The following is a 22431-nucleotide window of genomic DNA, read 5'->3' on the forward strand; positions in this document are numbered from 1 at the left end:
TATTTTCCCATCATACACACGCAAAGATAACAATGATATATTGCCGCTTCCTTAATCTCTTCTCTTTTCCTTTATAGAACCTTAGGGGATACAAAATTATGTATAGGAAGGATCATAAAATACCAAGTGCAGTGTAAACACAGTTGCCACTTACTTCTTTATCTGTTATCGTAAATCAAAGACTGCTTCTACAGTAACAGAAGCGCATTTCCAATTCAGGCGGGACTCACCTTAAAATATGCAAGTGGAGGGAGTCCCCTTGTTAGAAACACTTGGCTCACAAGTGTCCAATAATTGCAGAGCACTCCCGCGAGTGCAGAAAGCTCCCACGAGATGGTGGAGGCTTGTGGAGAGCCAGGCTTGATCCTTCTATCTCCCGCAGAACATGTCTATCTCCAGCCTCTCCCTCCTTCCTAGCTCCTATGCAGCCCACAACATATACCAGCCTTAAAACTATGCCTCCTTTCCCCAACCGCCCACCCAAACCACGTGGGCCCTGCGGTGCCTCTCTACCTTTCTGTCTCTTCTTCCACTCCTGGTCCCCACTGGTTCTTATCCCCATCACTGCTACTTTCACACCCTCCTCCAACAGCGGGACCTTGTCTGGAGCTGACTTGATGTGGACTCCACTGTATCTGGCACAGTCCCTCAGGTTCTCCTTCTTTAACACTCTCCTCACCTGGTTCTGTGACGAGGCTCTTCTAGCATCCTCTCTGTCACTCCTCAGGGGTCCTCTCCCGCCTCTTCCGGACTGCGCCTCCTCCACTCAGGTCTGAAATGCTGGTGCCCTCTGGGTTCTGCCCTTGGCTGTTCTTCTCCCGCACACCCTGCATCATGGGGACCCATCCTTGAACTCCCACCTCTTCACTGATGAAGCCCAAGTGTACATCTCCCTCATACATCTGTCCCCAAAGCCCAGCCCCAGGCCCCTTGAATTGACTGTGGTAGGGGATGCTCTTCTGCCTGGACGTCTTCCATGTGCACCCCAAATGCAGCAGAAACATATCGAGATGCCACATCTTTCCCCACCGACTCTCCCTGCTGCCCCCGTCCTTCCTTCCTCTGCCTCCATCAGTGACCCCACCTACCTACTCACTCCTCTTTGTCCCCATCCTGTGGAATTTCTGTTCTAAATATTTTTAATATTCCTTATCTTCCTCCCTAGTCCTACCACTATTTGTCTAGTTCCAACCCTCATCATTTTCACCTGGGCTCCAGTCACAGATGCCTAACTATATAGTAGGTCATCTTCACAAGTCACTCGTTTTGCTGCACATGTGCCAGCTCAGCATGTATTTATTGGATGTCTAAGAGAAAAAGACTGATGAAAGGTTGATATCTAAGATGCTGGCCTGAGAAGGTGAGGGGACAGTGCAGGTGCCAGTTGAGAAGGAGGAGAACAAAGAGAGAGCAGATTGCTTGGCTCCATGCAGGGTTTGGTGCTGGTGAACGTGCCATTTTCCTATTTTGCTGCTCTAAAAAAATCACTACAAACTTCATGGCTTCAAACAACATCAACTTACTGTCATACCATTCTGGAGGTCAGAAGTCCAAAATCAGTCTCACTAGGATACAACCAAGGTGTGTTCCTTCTGGAGCCTGTGGGGAAAGATCCTATATATTTGACTTTTTTAGCTTCTAGAAGCTGCCTGTATACCCTGGTTCTTGACCTCATCCTCCGTTTTCAAAGTCAGCAGTGTGGCATCTTCTAATTTCTCTCTCTGACTGACCCTCCTGCGTGTCTCTTATAAGGACCTTTGTGGTTACGTTGGGCCCACCCAGTTCATCTCCTTCATCTCCAGCTCCTTCATGTAATCACATCAGCAAAATCCTTTTGCTAAATGAAGTGATAGATTCACAGGTTCCAGGAATTAGGATGTGTACATCTTTGGGGAGGCCAATATTCAGCCCATTACAGGAAACAATGGGGTGAGGGACACTCATGTCGAGAGTTCCTTTCAGTCATACAAAGTTTGCAGTGTCTGCTGGACATTCAAGTAGAAATGTCAGAAAGGCAATTGGTTATATCTAGAATTCAGGCTGAGAAAGAACAGTTGGGAATCAAAAGAATCTACATTGAGGCTAGACTGAGTCACCTAAAGAGAGAAGACATGGAAGACAAGTGGGTCAAGGACCAATCCCGTTCATCCCTTTGTATCTCCTCCACAGCCAACACACTGAGGTTGGGAAGAGGAGGAGGCACCAACAGAGAGCAGCCGCCCTGAGGCAGGAGGGAGTTCAGGACCTAAGGCATTGCCAGGAGGAAAGAGTGGTGGGCTGGCCTTGTGCTAATGTGGGGAGAAAAAGATAAGGAAAAAAACTGGTCTTTCCATGTGACCAGAGCGGGTAATGGGTGACCTTGGTGACATCCCTTTTAGAGACAGGAGTCCTGCGCCAGGGCAAGGAGAGGATGGAAGGTAAGAAACTCAGCACATCATGACCTCTCATGGGAGGGAGTTGCTATAGATGGCGCAGTAGCTAGAATTAGGGAGGGTGGCAGTTTTGTTTCAAAGATAGATATTATTAAGACATTTGCATGGTGTAAAGGACCCAGTAGCTTGGGTTTTTCTTTTTTTCCCTACTAATCTTCTATTTCTGTTGCCTTATTTCCTCCCTCCTAAGATTTCAAAGTTCCTAAGAAGACATCGTTGTTATAAAAACCCTGGAAAAAGGAAGCCAAATGTTCCAACACAGAGAAGAAAAAAATATAGTGAATAAGTCTCTTGCAAACTTTAAATAATCTTAGTGGACTGTACTATTCTGGCAAACCTCGGCCTCTAGTAGATTGAAGAAATCCTTTTTAAAACTAAAGCTATTAAAGTACAAGAATATATAGATTTACAGTATATGGCAGGCAAAAGTCAACAGGGGACTCAGAAGATGCTTCCATTTCCAGGACAATGCAATGAAGAAGTCCCTTTAAGTTGATGTCTTACATTCTTCATAAAATGTTTTTGGTTGCTAAAATTGAACTTATAACCTTCTAAAGCACAAGCTTTTATAATTTACATAGGACACAATTCCCTTAGATTTAATGCATGTCCTTGCTTAACGTAAAGGTAAAGGGAGAAAACTCTAAGGGATAAGACTGCAATAGTTAATAGTTAATCTGTAAGTTAAAAATGTTTGTTTTTATTAAAATATCCAAATCAAGGACAAAGAGCATGTGATACAACGGAAAAAATATTGGCAGCATAAATATAGTGAATATATAATGAGCTTTTACAAGTCAGGAAGCAAAAGACGTTCACGCTGAATTTAAAAAGGGCTTAAAACAATCACAAAGAAAGTACAAATGACTAATGAATATGTGGGAAAACATTCCAATTGATTTATACTTAAATGAAAATTCAAATGAGGTCATATTTTTCGTCTATCAGATTGGCAAAGCTTTTAAAAACTACAGTTCGGTGTTGATGGGGTTTCAGGAAAGTGGGTGGATTCTTACACAGTTTGGAAGAGTGGAAATGGATACACCCTTCGGTAGAACAGTTTGGAAATACATATTAAGAATATTAAACATACAGCATTCGACTCAGCAGTTTCACATCAGGGATTTATCCTCAGGAAAGTATAGTGTATCCCAAGGCATAAGCAAAAGTATATTCATTGCCGTGTGGTCATGATAGGCATTGAAGATGTTGTATTGAACATCAGCTAAGTGCCAGGAGCAGTGTTAGGTGCAGGGAATATAAGGTGTGAGGGGCGGGTAGAAACAGATCCAGTCCCTGACCCCTCTACGAGTGTACCCTGCATCTGAGGTACAGATAAATAATTTGGCCATAAGAGCCCAATGCCATGAGTGCTTTGGGGGCTGGAAGATCACACAGAAAAGGAACCTTCCCTGGGCTTGGTAAGACAGGAAAGGAGAGTACCACAAGAAGGCTTCCTGGAGGAAGTTGCAGCTCAGCCAAAATGGAAGGATCAGTAAGAATTAGCCACATATAAAGGGCAGGCAGGAATTGGCCAAGCCAAGGATGTGGACTGACACATTAAGGGCCAAACAGTGCTGGAGAAGCACAACTCGGGCACCTGCATGTGGGATACTAGAGTGCAGCAGCAGTCAGGTCACGAGGGCCTTGAGAGTCTTCAACAGAAAGTGCAGAAGCATGACATCAGTAAGAGATTAACAATCATGCCTTCGAGCATTTACTGGAATACGGGGCAGAGCTCCACCTGAACCCCAGGCATGAACAGAGCAAGAGGGGGTTCCCAAAGGAAAAGTGAGGTTTGCAACTGGAGGAAGGAGAAAGGGTGAGTGGAAGGTAGGGAAGGAGGTGAGAGAGATAAAGAGAATAGGACGGGGAGGGAGAGAGGGAGAGAGGGAGGGGGGAGGGAGAAGGAGAGAATGCACATGTATAGGGAAAGAATGGAAGGAAATAGATACATTCAATGCTAATTAATATTTTCTAGTGTGTTTTATTGGAGACTTGAAATTTCTTCTTTATAATTTTCTCAAGTTAATATATATAACTTTTTTTAAATGTAAAAACAATTTTAAAAGACTCTTACAATTATGCAGCCATTAAAATGAATGAAAGTTTTCAAATGCATCAAACATAATTTATCCTCAGAACTGCCATGCCCAGACAAACCCAGAATTGAGGCTGAGAAGTCACAGGAATCAAACAGGATTGGAATTGGTTCCTACAGGCTTTTTCTCAAAAGGCAAATTAAGAGCCTTCAGGCCAGTTAATAATATTTCCCCTCCTGTATTCCTCTCCCTCCACCGGAAGCCCCTGCCCGCCTCCTGGATTCCTCTCCCTCCACCAGAAGCCCCTGCCCATCTCCTGGAAAGGGGAGGCTCTGAGGGCATCTGCACGTGTGACCACTTGGTTAAGGAAATCCCCAGGCTCCCTGCAGAAGTGTTTCCATTAGCGTGGTCATCTCAGGTTTTTCTGTTTTGTTTTGTTTTCCTGGTAAACAGGGGAACCACAGAAAGGTACTGGATTTTCTTTCTTTCCATACCAATTGATTTTATATTGTCTGACAACCCTCTGTATGCACTGCCAATAAGATTTTTTTTTACCTTAAAAGTAATCTATAAAATCTTACTCCATGTAATCACTGGTTTTACATTTGGTTTGTTTTATACTTGCAAAGAAAACAGCCACTTTTATTTAAAGAAAAGAGGAGGCTTGAACATAGCAGAAGCTTCAGCTACGTGGGTGGGAGGCCTGGCCCTTGTCTACTGCAGATCGTGGTTTGGGGGCAGAAGATGAATTTAAAGTCCACCCTTTCCTCCTGATAGTCAGAACTTAAAAGCTCCAGGAGGAAGGAGAAATACGTGCAACAAAGTGTTTCATTTAGTAGGAAATTGTCTTATATTTCCAGAGTGTAAAAATACCCTACTAGAAACGAGATTTCTAATGATCTGGTTTCATTCTGGTATGAAATAGACTTACGAGTAGGATGTTTTCTATTTAAGTATTTCAAAAAAACATATGTTTAAAAATACAACTAAACCTTCTTAGGGTTTTATAAAAATTAAATCCTTGTATCTGAGCCCAACATTGTCCATTTGAAGTTACTTTTTGAAAATCTGTTTCACTTCTGTTCTTTCAGCACCCAGTTCTTGGTCTTATATGAAATGATCTCTTGGAATCATGGATTTAATAGAAGTTGAACGGGGAAAAAATATCTTAGGATGCACTTTATGGATCAAAAACTCTTACATTCCAAGTGTTAAGCCTTTGTTAATACCAATTATTTGTTGGCATATTGGGGGGCACGCTTAGGACTTTGCGAACTTTCAGAAAATGTTGATTTGCTTTTGTCAATGGGACTTGATTTTCATTCCAGAACCCAAGCAGTGTTAGGGGTGCTGGCTTCCCCGTCAATGTCCTCTCTGCTTTCAAGTGAGGACTGGCAGTGTCTGGGGCCGTCCTTGACCCCTTCTCCCTCCCCTGGCTTCTGGAAGCTTGTCTCCACCCAGACATAACCTGATTCAGGGGAATCATCACAGGAAGGTCCCCACTGTCTCCTCCCTTGGCACTCCAGGAGATGAATGGTATGAAGGGCATGACTCTGAGGGGGTGGCTGCCAGCCCACCACCTGTCATTACTCAGCTCCCTCCTCACTGTCCTCTCCACTCCCAGCTCTCTCTCTGCCTCACAAAAATATTGCCATTTTTTTCTGCCTCTTTGTTTTCTTGGCCTAGTGAGGTTGTCAGAAGGATTGTTCAGTGGGGTCCCTGGGAAGGAGAAGGAGGGGAAAGAGAAAGGTGATGGGGTGCTCTCTCCAAAGCAGTCGCTTTCTGCTGAGACACGGTGCCTTCCTGAACGCCATCTTCTTATCTGAGCCAGGGCTTCTCAAACGTGAGCATGGCTGCAAAGCACTGGGGATGATGCTGACATGCAGATTCTGAATCGGTGGATCTGGTGGGGCCTGAGAATTTGTGTTTCTAACAAGCTCCTGTGTGACGTACCTGCTGCTGGCCCATGCTGTCATGAAAAGGGTGCTACTTGAACGTCAATGAGGTAGTCTGTGTAGGGGACTTAACAAAGGGCCTGGCAGATAGTAAGTGCCTCATAATGTGCGTGAAGATGATGATGAAGAGAAAATGGTGATGGTGATGGTGATGGTGATGGTGATGGTGATGGTGATGGTGATGGTGGTGGTGGTGGTGGTGGTGGTGGTGATGGTGATGGTGGTGGTGGTGGTGGTGGTGATGGTGATGGTGGTGGTGGTGATGGTGATGGTGATGGTGATGGTGATGGTGATGGTGATGGTGGCAATAGTGAAGATGATGATGATAACAGCAGTGATGTGGTTATGATGACAGTGGTAATGGCAATGATGATGATGATAATAGTGATGATGGTGACGATGATGATGGTAATGATGGTGATGGTGATGATGTGGTAATCATGGTAATAGCGGTAGGCATGATGGTGATGGTGGTGGTGTTAGTGATGATGGTGATAATGGTGATATGGTGATTATGATAATGGTGATGGTAGTGACAATGGTGATAATGATGGTGATGGTGGTAATGGTGGTGGTGATGATGGCGATAATGATAGTGATGGTGGTGGTGACAGGGCAAGTGTTGATGGTAGTGATGGTGGTAATGCTGGTGGTAGCAGGAAACACTTATCTTCATAGAAATGTTATTGCTGAATCTGCTGTACGATAAGCAGTTATTTTCAGAGAACAAGCATCAAGGAGAACAGAGAGCAAAACAGGAATTGGTTCACTTGGCCAGTATATGATATGTTCATATTTCCACCCAGAAATTTAGTGCAGTTTGCAAACCAGCCTTAGTCCTTCAGGCCATAAGCTCTGAGGCTGTAACTGAGCCAGTCATCATTATCCTGTGTCCTGGCACCCGGTAAAGTGCCTGGCACATAGTAATCGCTCAGTAAATGTTGGCTCCTGTCCTCAATTACTGAACATTTACTATTTCCTCAATTACTGAACACTTACTACAAGCCAGGCTCTCTACATGCATTTTTCTCATTTAGCCTTCACAACCAACTTGAATGGGAGGTATAATTATTAACCTTAACTTGCAGATATGAAAAACTAAGTCTTGCCCAAGGTCCCTCAGCTGGCCAGAGGCAGAGCCAGAATTCAGACTCAGGCCCATCAGAGTCGACAGCCCAATCCCAGTCCTCTTGTGATGACGTGATTCTGGAGCGGCGCCACCATTGCATGCCTGTCAGCCATGCCCATGTTGCCTTCACACCCCTTGCCAACGCAGGGCTGCCATGCATCCCCTCCACACAGAAGCTCCTCACAAGGCGAGGCATGTGCCTACCAGCCACGCCCTTGCCCACCCAGCTTCTCCTCTTACTCCTGCTCCTGAACTCATGCTTTCTTTCCACATGGTTCTGATTCTCTCCTGGAGAGATTTGCTCAGGCTGACATCCAGTGGCTGAAAGAACAGCACTCCCACCCCGCCTCCCCCCGCCACCTCCCCCTGCCACCCCCCTTCCCCAGGGATGATGCAGAGCACCCGGTTTCATTGCTGGGCCGTCACCTTTAACCCGTCTGTACCATGTGTCTAGAGTACCATCCTGGCTTGCACGGGCGGTCTGTGCCAGGCATCTTAGGTCTGCAGCTGTTCCCCCATAAGATGCCTGTCCCTGCTGCCCTTTGAGGGTACTCAAGTTGAACCCCAGATGCCCATTTCATGTTTGATAAACTTTGCTCCGCACTCCCGTCTCTGTTAAAGCTACGAAAGGCTTCGACTTTGTTCCATTTGGAAGGGAGGCTGGAGTTACCACGCTCTGGGCTCTTACATCCTGTCATAACATCGTTGTAAGGGTTGCGTTGTGACTCCAGGAATTCCCAGTTGCAATTCCAGGAAGGTCAGAGAGGAGCAATGTTCCCAGCCACAGTTCTGTGAGGTATGGTTCAGACTGAAGTCTTTTGCTTATTTTGGTGATAAAAGCTGAACATGGTTTGTGCTGAAGTTCCAGCTGGTTATCGGAGTGGCTGACCAGGTCAGTCTGCCTTGTGAAGGGGAATCCAGGCCCCTCTTGCCTTCATTTTGCAGCCTGAACACATGCTCGCTTTCCACTCCCACGTGTGAAGCATGAACACAGGCACACCTCCGCCCAGTTATGCAGTCGGGCTCATGGCTAAAAACCGATTTTCCAAATGATCGGGCAGGATCACGCATGGATGATGGAAGTTCTGGCTCTGCCCCCACACTGATTGCTATGCGATCCCGCGCAGGTTTCTTTACTTCTCTGGGCGTGTTTCCTCACCTGCAAAATGGGAACACTTAATGAGGAAACTGCAGAGAGTATTCAGCTTTCAAACTCTGACTCCCCGAGTGTGTGACATATTTTTAAATAACTCCTTTCTCATTATTTCCCTTTTACCTCTTTGCTTTGAATCTTGAGACACAACAGAAAACATATACATGAAGCTTTAGCAAAGGCAGCCGGCTCCTGGCCACCCTTTCCAGGGGTCAGGCAGAGGTGTAGGTGGTACAAATGGTCAGGAATGTTTTCCATCCCTGAAAAGGCCTTCTTGCCCCTCTGCCACCAGGACAGCCTCCTCTGAAAGCAGTCGAAACAGTGGGCTCAGAGTATCCCGCCCTCTTTGGGGGTGCCCCCTTTCTAAAGAGCTGCTTCTCACTCCCAACCTGACTCAGAGGTTGCAGGAGCAGTATCTGTGACAGACAACAAAAGCCATTCATGTAGAGGAGGAGGGTGGCGGGACTGGCTTGGCTCTGATGCTTCCCTGATGTCTGCTTTTCCCGAGTAATTGCTCCCTCATCTCCTGCTGCTGCACATGCCTGGGACACTCCATGAAACAGCTGGCTGGGGCTGCAGAGTGCCTCCAGACACGCCCCTCTCCTGTGTCCCTTCCTGCTCACTTCTGGGTGGCAACAGACGTTTGACCTGACATCGTGACAATGGCTCTGTGGCAATCCAGGGCCAAGGTGAGCCAGGGAAGGCAGGAAGCAGAGGGGCTCTGGAGCTAGTGTGTTGTGATCCAGGTGAAGCCACAGGCTAAAGACTGCAGTATTATGGGAAGATGCCCATGGAACCTCCCTTTGTGACAAGGGCCATGCAACGCCCCCACCACCACCCAGGCACCTCCCCAGCCCCCTCCCCAGAGTCCATCCCCTAGAGCCTTCTAAGAGCCAGAAGAGCCACCGTCCATCCTTCCTGTGCTTGTTCCTCCCTCTCCTGCCTGGGGGACCTCTTCTCCAGACAGGCCCTGGGGAAGAGTCCAGCAGCTGCAAGCTCCCAGCTCCAGGAAGGCAAGACAGGGCCCTGGTGGAAGGAGATGCCCAGAGCTGGAGGTGTGTCCAGCTGGAGCTCTTCTTTCTCCTGGGGCTCCCCTCGCCAGCATGGCCCCAGCTTGGAGCCTGCAGGACCTAAGAATGGAGGAGCTGAACATGGGGCTGGTCCTAACCCCGGAGACAGGGAAGGACAGGAGGAGGGGGCCCAAGTCAGGCCCTCTCTGGGCTCCCCTGAGGGCAGTCAGCTCCATATCACACCAGAGACCCAGCTGGAAGCTGCCTTTCCCGCATCTCTCCCCAGGCCCCCTCCCCAGGTGTCCAGATATCTGGAGCCCCACAACCTTAGCTGGTGGGGGTCATCAGGAGTCCAGATATCTGGAGCCCCACAGCCTTAGCTGGTGGGGGTCGAGTGCCACTCTGAGAGGACAGTGCTGGGTTCAAATCCAAGATCCTCATTTTATGGGCCGTACTATCCTGGTCAGTCATCCAGCATCTCTTAGGTAGCAGTTTCCTCATCTATAAATCTGGACACCAACCCCCAGGGATGCTGGGATGGTTCTAGCTGGTGTAGTATCAGGGTAAGAATATCAGCATTGGCCTCACATAAAGCACAGGTCCAGGCATCAACGCAGTCATGCCCAATACACAGCTCTCCCCTCTCTCCGGCAACTGGAGTGTTGCTGCTGAGGCTCAGTAATTGTGACCAAAGACCATGGAGAATTTTCTTTCATGCCACGGTGCTTCTGCCACGCATGTGTCTGTCTCTAGGCCTGGCATCAGCCCGCCTCCTACACCATGAAGTCGTGAGGAAGGGCCACGCGGGCTGCTTTTCTCGTACTATAGAAGCATGTGCTGGGAGGTATTGCTGAGGGTGTTCTCCTAACATTGCTTCTTGTAATTCCTTCTCAATTTTGAGTTGTGGCCTTTTAAAAATTTTATATAGATGCCTATTAGGCTCTCAGCTCAAGCATTCAAGGGCATTTAAAATAGAAGGTTGTTCTTCATTTTATTGTGTGTGTTATGTGTGGCAAAGGCAGACATCAGAATCATCTCCTTAGAGAAATGGCACCCATCCACAAATAGTGTTCATCTTCTTGGTGCTTAGAACCCCAGCTGATTTGAGACAGCAGAAGAATGTGACAGGCAGAAGCTGAAATATGAGAAATACTTCTTTGAAATTAACTTTGAATCTATGTCAGAGCATTATACTTTAGTCTTATTAAGGAAGCAAAAACAACTAGATTGAATAACACAAGTTTATTTAGAATTGTGCTTATTATAAGCAAAAGTCTTCCCCCAAATTGTATCCTAAGTAGAAGGATTTGTGAAAACTTGCAGCCTATAAATTGATAGGAAAAATGACAGGAAAAATGAAGACTATTTTTTATGTTTGAATAAAGCATTTTCAGTAGATTTGGCAGAGCTGTGCTTTCTAAATCTCCAAGGAATGCAGGAACAATTAGTAAGTATGATGAATCAGCTGACATAAGCTTTTTTCCCTTGGCCCTGTGTGAAATGATGGAAAATTTTCTATTGCGAGTCTAATTTCCCAAGAAATTGGAGTATGCATTGGATAAACGCTGAGGTCTCTAAGGAGAGTCAGAAAGCAGCTTGGGATGAGAGAGTATATGGAGACAGGAAGACTACATGCTTTTTATCTACTGACTCTGGATCTATAAAAGTGTGAAATTGCAGATTCTCAGCAGCCTCTGCTATCATCAACTATTCCTGAAAATTGAAGTCACTACCATGATGCCTGTCTTCTTTACGGTTAGAAAACAACCCGGAAACGCAGGATGAGAGCCCCAAATGAAAGCTTTAGGCAACTCTCTGGATCACCATGCTGATCAGAGCCACCAAAGGACCCCCAGTGAGTCTGTTGTATACCAGCCGGCATGCTCAGTTCTGGGGCCACCAGGAAGCCAGGGATGCCACTTTGCAAGAAGAGATGAAATCTGGTATGCCCAGCACTCACTGGGAGTCAGAGACTGTGCCAGGCACTTTCTCCATCCACCCCGTGAGATAAGCAAGAGCCTTGTCCCTGTTTTTCAGATGAAGAAACTGACTCACAGAGAGGCTAACAGATTTTCCCAAAGATACACAGTGAGGAATGGGGCCATGCTTTATGAACCTGCCAATTCAATTTCACGTGAGACCTCAAAGGCGAATTGCCCTGAATGAGGTGCAAATGTTCTATCTAACCCAGCATCCTCTCTACAAGCAAAAGCTTTATGCAGAAACTCAGAATATGCCATCAGTAATCCTAGAGGCTAGGCATCCATGAGCAGTCCCTGTAACTGAGCACTTTCCAGAGAGGAACGGTGCCCATGGTTCCGTGTAATGCCAGTGTTCGCATGTGACGTGTAGGCAGCATCATCGTTCAAAGTGGGCCAAACTCAGCTGCTGAGGACCTCAGGAGACAGCCATCTGGAGAGGGGGACTTCTGATGGACAGCCAGTGGGTGGCCTAGAATGAGATGACCTCATGTGACCTAACCTGGCACTCTGGTTCTGAGGGTCTATGACAGTTCAGTGGTTTAGAGGGAAGCATTGGCATCAAGATGCCACCACTGGGCACGTTTAATGAGTGACAGCTTTGGTTACTCTTTTAACATAGTAGAGTTTCGTAGCACCTGGTTCAGCCCTGTCGTTCTTTGGGGAGAATGAGAAGGATCTAATCTCCTGGGAGAAGGAGGATTCCAGCTCCTTTGAATTTCAGACCTGCTTCCTGCCCCCTGTGACAGATTTCAGCACCTCTGTCTCCTCGGTGTTGGATGCAAACAATGAATGTGTAGCAACTTGCTGGCCAAATTCCTTTTCCTTAAGTGAGAGAGAAGACAGATGGTGAAGAGATTTTTAAGCATTTGAACCTTGTCCACATGTTATAACATTATAAAAAAAGTAGAAACTGGCTATATTAAAATCACCCACAAGTCAATAACCTGAGAATAATAATTGTTATTTTATCTTTTGTATGCATATTGCATCCAATTGTCAACAGGACTTTGCCTCTTTTTCTTTTTCTTTTCTTTCTTTTTTTTTTTTTTTTTTTTTTTTTGAGACAGAGTCTTGCTCTGTTACCCAGGCTGGAGTGCAGTGGCGCAATCTCAGCTCACTGCAACCTCCACCTCCACCTCCACCCCTCAGGTTCAAGTGATTCTGCTGCCTCAGCCTGCCGAGTGGCTGGGATTACAGGCATGTGCCACCACACCCAACTAATTTTTGTATTTTTAGTAGAGACGGGTTTCACCATATTGGCCAGACTGGTCTCGAACTCCTGACCTCAAGTGACCTGCCTGCCTCAGCTTCCCAAAGTGCTGGGATTACAAGTGTGAGCCACCGCACCCAGCCTCCTTCTCTTCTAAATCTACCTCATACGTTTCCTGTGTTGTTCCATCATCTTCAAAACTGGAGTCTTCCATGCCTGAGAACCGCCCATCAAGCGCCCCAGTGATGTGGAGAGGCTTTGTTTCATCCCGTAACGGGGTGGGATCAGAATGTGTTCTGGAAGCCTCTGGGCCTCCATGTGGCCTGCTGCAGATGCGTGATTCCCTGCCCCAAGGCACTGATCCCAGGAACCCACAGGTGCCCCAGAGAAAGGGCCTGAAGTCGCTAAGACAGATGCGGATGCTGCCAGATTTGCATCTGGGAGGAGTGGCTCCTAACATGTGACAATTATTCCCAGACTTTCCAACTGCTCACATTGGGTAAGACTTTCAAAGCCAATTATTTTATGAGCAAGGCATTCATAACTTTGGAATCCATCATTAGCATCACAGAGAAGGGAAGACACTAAGGATTGCGATGTCTAGCAAATGCAAGTTTGGGATGCCTATTGAAATCTGAATTTCAGATTTAAAAAATCATTTTTATAAGTATGTCCCAAATGGTACACAAGACATACTTCAACAACAACAACAACAAAAATCATTTTTGAATGAATTGATTTTGGGGTGAATTTTGATTTGTATTTCCTCATTTGAAATTCAAATTTAACTAGGCATCCTGTGTTTTATCCAGCCGTCCTCTCCAGGCACAACAAACATGACACAGCATCCTCATTAAGGGTGAGGGCTGATAAGCCCTGAGCCAGTTCCTTGCATTCCCTGACCTCAGTATTTGCACCTACTTCAGAAAGTGCTGTGCGGTGCTCGGCACCTCCTAAGTACTCAACAAATATTTACTGTCACTATTGTTATCGTGAGTCGAGAACTCAGCTCTTAAGACAGAGAGTGAACAAAGCCCTAGTCACATTTCACATCGCCACGCACAGACGCACGTGTCTCTGAAGAGTGGAGGCTCCCGAATGGCTGGCTGGCCCTGTGGGCATGTGTCATCCCCGAAGGAGACCTCTCGGCCTCCTCCTACACGGGCTGAGTCTCTGCTGAGATTCAGAGACATCCCACTTGGTACAGCGAGGAGCTGCTTTATGACCACTGCAAAATCCAGAATTTTCCAGCTCCTGTCTCCACATTGGTTCCATCTCATTTCCAATTCCCAGTGGCCTTGTTTGGACAAATATGATTCAGGTAGATTCCCATTGATTGTCTAGTTCAGTGAAGAATACCCATTTCCTATTTTGCCTACAAACTGACAATTTTTGTTTTACTTGCCCAAAATTGTCTGATAATAAGAGGAAAGTCTATCCAAAAACAAATGTTTCTTTCAATAGGTGGCATTAATTAATGTACCCGCTAAATGGAAGGTTTAACTAACAGCATCTAAATTTACTCATTGTCTCATAGAACCTAAACTCTGTGAGAAAAGTTGACTTCTAGACAATTGCAACATATCTATGTCAATTATAAGCTATTCAACTAAGGTTGTTCAACTATAAGGATTTTCACCAGAAACCTCTGAGTTGTTAAAATATAATAGCGTAGTAACACTTAAAATTGGATTTATGGACATTCCTTTTCTCTATAAAATGTGGACATTTTATAGCTCTGCCAATCTTAAAGAAAAGAAAAAGGCCACTGATGTCTGTGTTGCACATAGCTAAAGAGATTAATGTATGTCCTGATTAGCAAAGGTTCCCCGCTGGCCCACAGGGAGAAAAGGCACGGGGGCCTGAGGTGATGTGGCTGTCACAGCAATGGTTCAGTCTGAGCAGAGCCTCCCGAAGCAGGTCACCAGGACCTCTGTTCGAGGCGTTAAGGACATCTGCAACAGGCCCTCATCTCAGAGGTCACACATCGTCAGGCATGACATCTGGGGTAATAAATCCTTTGGAAGTTGTAGCAATGGATTTTTGCTTTTGTTATTTTTCATCCAAGAGCAAACCCCAAATAGCCTGAGCCATGCGAGTTGTACAACTACAGAGCAAAGCATGGGACCTATGAAGTTCTCCTCGCCTGGCACCACATTCTGGCCCTGTTGCTTACTGCCTGCAATCTCTGTCTCATTTGCTTCACCTGTAAATTGAGGGTAACATTACCTTGCAGGCCTAGGAGGCTTCAACGCGATGTCTGTAAAGCATCAGGCACGAGGCCAGGCATGATGCATCTGTGCAGTTGATGGGAGGGAGGCATTGGCATCAATATTTATCACAAATATCTAAATGTCTCACTTTTATCATAACCCCGGACATCTCTACAGATCCTAATTTGGCAGCTGCCATTCTTATCCTAATGCCACATGAGAACTGGGGTAGAACAGTACCTTCTGCCTCTGGAGGGTTTGTTTCTGGGGTTCACATTTGTGTCCAAACATTGGATATCCTTTGAACATGGATAAGGCAAATATGAAGCCAGTGTTGTGGGATGAGTGTGTGAGGCCCTGGCGAGGCAGACCCATTGCCCGGCACCTTTGTGCTCCCCTTCCCACAGCACCTGTTCTCAGGCCCTTTCACAGAGAATGAAGGTTTTGCTGTCTGTTCTGCCTCGGGTACCTCACAGACCCAAGCACCTGCAGGGAGGAAGTACCAAGATGCCCTCAGTATGTCTCTTGTTGGCTGAGAGTCTGCCCAGAAAAGTCAGTGCATTGCAGTCAGTTCCAAGCCCAGCTCTTCTATTCACCAGCTGTGTGACCTTGAACAAGCCTTGGTTTCCCCCTCTGTAAAATGGGCATAAGAATACCCAGCTTGGTGAGTTGATGTGGAGTTCGGTGAACAACACAGAAGGAATACATGTCCATGTTTACCTGTGATGGCCCAAGTTATGCCTGTTGTCGGGGCACGTGTATTCATAGTGTCCCTTCTCACTCCAAATGTATCTCAGTGTGGATGATGGTTACCACCCCCCCACCCCACCCCCACACACACACACACTCAACAACTGTATTTTGCTTTTGTTGCTGATAATGATTAATGATTATAATCATAATCATGTCACTGTTATTCCTAGCAGCTCAGTGTGACTGAAGTACCTAGTACCAAAAAATCCTTATTTATATTATACTTCCATGTAATTAAAAGCTTCTTGTATTTCCAATTAGAAAATAGTGTAATCTTTTTTTTTTTTTTTGAGAGACAAGAGTCTTGCTCTGTTACCCAGGCTGGAGTGCAGTGACGTGATCTGGGCTCACTACAACCTCCACCACCCAGGTTCAAACAATTCTCCTGCCTCATCTTCCCAAGTAGCTAGGACTACAGGCCTGTGCCACCACGCTCAGCTAATTTTCATATTTTTTAGTAGAGACGAGGTTTCACTATATGTTGGCCAGGCTGGTCTCGAACTCCTGACCTCAGGTGATCCACCTGCCTTGGCCTCCCAAAGTGCTGGGATTACAGGCGTGAGCCACCGTGCCGGGCCAAAATATTGTAATTTACATGGAGCAAAAATGTGCAGTGGCTCACGCCTGTAATCCCAGCAATTTGGGATGCCAAGGCAGGCAGATTACCTGAGGTCAGGAGTTCGAGACCAGCCTGACCAACATGGAGAAACCCTGTCTCTACTAAAAATACAAAATTAGCTGGGCATGATGGTGCATTCCTGTAATCCCAGCTACTAAGGAGGCTGAGGCAGGAGGATCACTTCAACCCTGGAGGCAGAAGTTGTCGTGAGCCAAGATCACGCCATTGCACTCCAGCCTGGTCAACAAGAGCGAAACTCTGTCTCAAAAAAAAAAAAAGTTCCAAATGCACAGGCTTTTCTATTTTCCTATGATAACTTCATAAATTTGAGGTATTTATTTTTCTTCCTTGTAGAAAGCTATGGGACTGATTATTTTTTCTCAGTAACCTTTGCTCTCTTCTGGGTAAACTTTAGTTCATCTTTTCAAAGATCACAGTGTATTTAGGACATTCATTAGGTAACTAATGGTTAGCCTTTTATAGTGATTATTATAAAAGTGCATTCATCTTAATCAGTTTTCTTCATTGTAAAAAATATTCTTACTCTCATGGTTTTACTAATTAAACATTAATTAAACATTGTTTTATTAATGTACCAGGATTTGTTTGCTGATATCCCTGATTCTTGAGCTCAGAGTTGGAAAGATGAGCACCAAGAAAACAGGAGAAACAGAAAAATATTCTCCTTAATTGTCACGTGGGATTTCAGGCAAAACCACAGTGCATGGGAAGTTATAGGGAAAAGGCCTCAAGAACTGAAGATTCAGGGTGTGCATGTGGATGAGAAGCCCTTTGGGGGTACCTCATGGATCATCTTTCAAAATCTGGAATTTTCTGTTTGGCCCCAAGGCAATGTCCTCTGGCCTTCTGCCGGGGTCACCTTGGTGGCCTGGCTAAGTTCCAGGCAGGGAGGGAGGCCACCTCCTTGACCTACGAAGCCCCCTGGGCTTTTGATATACATTCAACATTCCAAATGGTCAAAACCAAAGGCATCATTAATAAAGGATGCGTCGGAAGGAACATTTGAAGCAGTGTGATGCATTTCACATGACGGTCAGGAGAGAAGATTTATGATCCTGGAGGATAAGCCCTTTTCCTGGAGTTACTCAGACCTAACAGTTTCTTGAGGCTGAAACAACAGATCTATCACAAGCTGTGATTTATGTAGAAGGCTCTGATGGAATACATCTTGGCAGGGGCGAAATTGAGAGCTTTCGAGCTCTGTAACAGTTGGGAAACAAATGGCTAAGCCTCAGCAGGCTGACTTGTGCCTGCCTGGAGTTTGCTTTTTAATCTTTATGGGAATTCTTTGAAGTTCGAAGTGGGCTTTGCTGTTGTAGGAAAGGCTGTAGCTCATCCTCATTGGCTAGGGCCAAGTTTTGTCTTCCCAGTTTCATTACAGTGTTTTGCACAAAGTAGTTGCTTAAATACTGCTGGGATGGAGTGAGGGTTGGGACCCTTAGCAGGAACCATTAAGACATGTCTACAGAAGGCACATCAGTGTGTGATTTAGGGAGTTTCACTGTCTTCTCTGTAATCTCTCAGACTGTTTTAAAAGAAGCAAGCTGTGAGCAAAAGCTTTTTAACACCAAATGGCAAAGCAAACCCTGGAAAGGGGAAAACAAAAGGCCACAGTCATATGACTTGGGGAAAGGGGATATTGCTGCCTCCCTGGGAGGGGTTCATGGCTATGACAATAATACAGATGTCTTCAAGGAATGCAAGCATAAAGCCTTTAGCCAGAAAACAAGGGCAACTCGTGAGCTCTCACTAGTCAAAATATTGATGCATTCGGGAATACCATGACCGTTGGCTAACACCCCTGATTTTTTGTGCTGTTTACACAAGTCCTTAAAGCTGTTGTGGTGCCGGGGGTGACAAATACACAATTTACTGTCACTGGTACACATTCTGCTTTTGAAAAATGGCTTATTTTTCATTGCAGGCTTGAGTTTTGCATTTGAACTGAGTCTTTGTCTTCCTCATTGAGTTCTGCCCTCCACCTTCCAATGGATGTGCCTGCTGTCTTCTTCTGCACCTTTCCAGTTTCCTCCTGGCCTCAGTTTACCTGTCATGTGTCACTTTTTCTATAAAGGTTTTCCTAATGGTCTAGTCCTTGGTTAGCACACTGCCCTCACAGATTCTCACACAGAACCTAAGCCCTTGATTACTCTATTATGGGCTGTGATTTCAGGGGGTGCCCTGAGCTGAACTACAAATTCCTCAAGGGGAAGGCCCTGTCCTGTGGCCTCCCTCAGATATTTAACATGGATTGAAACCCTGAGTTATGGAAGAGTAGCCAGAGCCAGGGAGAGGCCAGAGGAAAGAGGAACGCACCATGGGATTGTCCCTGCGCCGAGGATGTACCTCCTTCCCCCACCATCCCTGTCAGTAGTGCTGGTGGGGAGTGTTACCCCTGCATGCCAGAAAGGGAAAGGCCAACCAGGCCGTACAGCCAATACCTTCAGGAGCAGAGCTGGTTTGGACCCAGGTAGCCCAGAACGACAGCTAAGCACCCCTCACAGAAGTCACAGATGTGAGCAGGAAGTGTGGGTATGGGGAGGCTGGCCTGGACAGATGGGTGTGGTCAGACAAGCTAGAGGACCTCCAAAGCCAGCCCCAGGGGCTTGGACCAGGTGCCATGGGAAAATGGGTGTCAGAGAAGGCTTTGGGACAGGAAAATGGCCCAGCGAGGGGCTGACTCTCCCAGGTGGATGAGCGTCACCAAGGTGAGGGTAAGGGACGAGGCGTGGAGGCCTGGGAGGCGAGCAGCCGAGTGGCATCCTGATCCAGCCAGCGGGTGTGAGAGGTGGGCAGGGCGGAAGGTCCCATTCCAGAAAGCTGCTATTCTAGAGTCAAAAATGGTCTGTGCATGGCCACCTGTGATTAACTAGGACTCCAGGCTGAGTCATAATGAACACCATAGTTACTCTTCTCAAAAACATTTGCTCTCATTAGTGGCCCAATTTCTTCATTTTCTAAAAATTTGATGCTTTTTCCTATGAAACAAATGCACACAGAAACTCAATCTCAGCAAAAGGGTACTGTCAATCAGTGAATCTTCCTCTGACCATCTACTCCCACAGCCTCCAGAATCTTCTTTTAGAGGCAGCCACTGCTTCCAGTCTCTCATATACATTTCCAGAGGCAGCCCATGCATATATTAACATGGCTGTGTTCTGCTATTGCTAATAATGATGGTGATGAGAATAGTAGCAACTATTTATATAATAGGTACTATATGTCACGCACCATTCTAAGTGCTTTATAAATGTTATCTCAGAGGAGCACCTTGTAGCAACCCTACAAGGTAGAAACTCTTACCCTCCCCCACGTTACAGATAGAGAAACAGAGGGAGGGGAGGCACTTGACTAACTCACATGGCTAATGAAGGGTCGAGCCGGGATGTGACCACATAATCCTTGTCATTCTTCATCTGGTGTTCTGCACATATGACCACGGCCAACAATCATTCCTCAGTAGCTGTATGCTTCTTCCTTCTTGTTTTAATGCTCACACAGAATGCCACATGTTCAATGAACCCTCATTCATCTAACCAGCTTCTTATTGATGCTTCTTACTGCATTTTAGTGGTTCCCAGTGTCCTGATTTTAGCCATATTTTTGAAGTGATTTATTGGGCCATGTTATAAAATTGTACTTTTGTAATCGGCATGTTATTTTCTACAGAGTGTTAGCAAAACCTTTGCTAAGCCTGGAATTCACCTCAGTTTGGAAAGCTGATTTCTAATAGAAGGAACTTGCTTTAATTTGCTTTTGCTATATCTATGGAAGGTCAAGGCAGCAGATGGTCCCTGCTTTAAGGGGTAGACCAAGCAAGAGTTCATTCTAGCATTTTGGCAGGGAAATCTTCAAGAACATTGTTAAAACACCTGCTTGGTGCTTCAGTCTGAATGCTTTTGGGATCACTGGGAGCTTTTTGAAATATGTATTTTCACTTATAACAGTAATTAGTTTTAGTCACATGGAGATTTAAGGATAAGAATATTCAGTTTTGTGTTGGTGGGTAATTTAGCCTGTGCATATTTTTATACCCCAAAATTGTTCTGCAACCCTCAGAGAAAGTGATTTGGGTATATTCAGTGGGTGGCTTATTTATTTCAACAAGTTGGCAAATTCTAGCATATAATTTCACAGAGTTCCATGTGAAACAAATGTTTGATCAATTATTAGCTTCTTGTTTTCCTGCTTCTCTTGCTAAAACACTCAATTAAAAATTGTTCAACAGATTCCTTCTGGCATGTAATCTGGGGATCATCTCTGAAATGTCTTAGGCTGAAATTAGATAAAACAAGTGTGTTCTATCTAAAGAACGAAGCATATGCACATCACCTCATGGATTATCTAAATTTATGTTGTCAAGTGAAAACAGATAACCTATAGCAGTTTATTGTTTATAAAATTCTGGTTTATGATGCTTTTGCCAGAACACAAATGAGGTTACTATATTTAGTAGATCTTGGAGCTAAGCCCTCTCCTAAAAGAATGGGTACATTCCTTCTACAAGTATTTATTGAACACTTATTATCTGCTCTCAACACTGTGCTAGATACGACAGGAAAAAAAATTGTGAACCAAATGTGAATCTTGTAGAGCTCTTGAAAGGCTTTGAAGGGTGGGGGTGCACTTACTAAAGATCCCTCCCACAATTCTATGAATGTAGTAAAACCCACCAAATTATGTGCACGCTCAAAGGCTGTGTTTTATGGTATGTGAAGCATATCTCAATAATGCTGTTATTAAAAAAAAAAAAAAGTTACTCTGACTGCATGAGAGAGAATGCACAAAAGGCAGGTGGTAGGAACAAGCTCAGGAGTCCAGACACATTCTTAAGCATTTAATCATAACAAGGAAGAAAAAGGCTTTGCTTACTATGATAGCAAAATTGAAGAGAATCCATCTCTCCATAATCAAAGCTGCTCTTTTAATTAAATTCAGAAGAATTCAAATGCTCATGCTTAAGAGATACCTGTATCAGTGGCTAAAGATGATAAAATTAGATTAGCAAGGCAAGACTGAGAAACCAAGATAGCCCAGTTTTCTTCATATGTGTAGGAATAGAATGGATTGACCCAAATAAAATAAAGAGGAATGAAGAGCTGCTGCTTAACTCTCTATCAAGTTTTATTTGCTTTTCAAGATAGTTACCAAAAGATGAACCAATGTTTAATCAAGATAAGTACATCTTAATTTTTTCACAAAGCTGAGGGGCAGGATACATTTAGAATATACCTTTTATTCCTTGGTTCAAGATAAAATCAGTAGAATTTAGTCACTTGGAAAGTGACAGCATCATGATCATTATTAGAACAAATCATTCTTGTTTCAAAATTCTAATTAACCCCAGCTGTGTTGATTGAATATGGGCACCATACTCAGATTGAATTTTCACATCTATATACGAAACTTTTTTGGAGTTTGTGGATGAGTATGCATAAAAGAAGAGAAAATCCTCATTTGGAAAGTGGGAGTCTGCCCCTGAATCTTAATCACCAGCGCAGTACCTGGCATGGCAATGTACAGCCAGGCTGGTGAGCTGCACAGCAGTCATGCCTGGGAGTGAACAAGACCCAAATTCACAACTTTTCCAGGCAATGATGAAATCCCAGGTAAGTCCTTATTCCCTCCCCATCACCCACATTCTGCCTCCCACTCTGGACTTCACAACTGCTCCAGTCTAAGCATATTATTTGGACAGATTTGTTTCAAGTAACAGAAAACCCAACTCAAAATAACTGAAGCACAGAAGGTGTTTATTGACTCACGTGGTCTCCCTCATTCTACTGCACTTTCCTCTGCATAGTTTTCATTATCCATCTGGATCTGTCCACAGGAAGCAGAGATGACTATTGGCGGGTCCAGCATCACATGGTTCAGGAGGCAGAGATGACTATTGGCAGGTCCAGGATCAC

The 22431-nt window shown here is 45.2% G+C and overlaps 1 protein-coding gene across 1 annotated transcript in view; it reads left to right on the forward strand.

Annotated features, from left to right (window-relative positions):
- ADAM12 (ADAM metallopeptidase domain 12) overlaps positions 1–22431 on the forward strand; it is a 367967-nt gene that overhangs the window by 152369 nt on the left and 193167 nt on the right. The window lies entirely within an intron of this gene.

The sequence above is a fragment of the Hylobates moloch genome, unplaced genomic scaffold, assembly GCF_009828535.3.
Source record: "Hylobates moloch isolate HMO894 unplaced genomic scaffold, HMol_V3 SCAFFOLD_3, whole genome shotgun sequence".
NCBI classification, from domain to species: Eukaryota; Metazoa; Chordata; class Mammalia; order Primates; family Hylobatidae; genus Hylobates; species Hylobates moloch.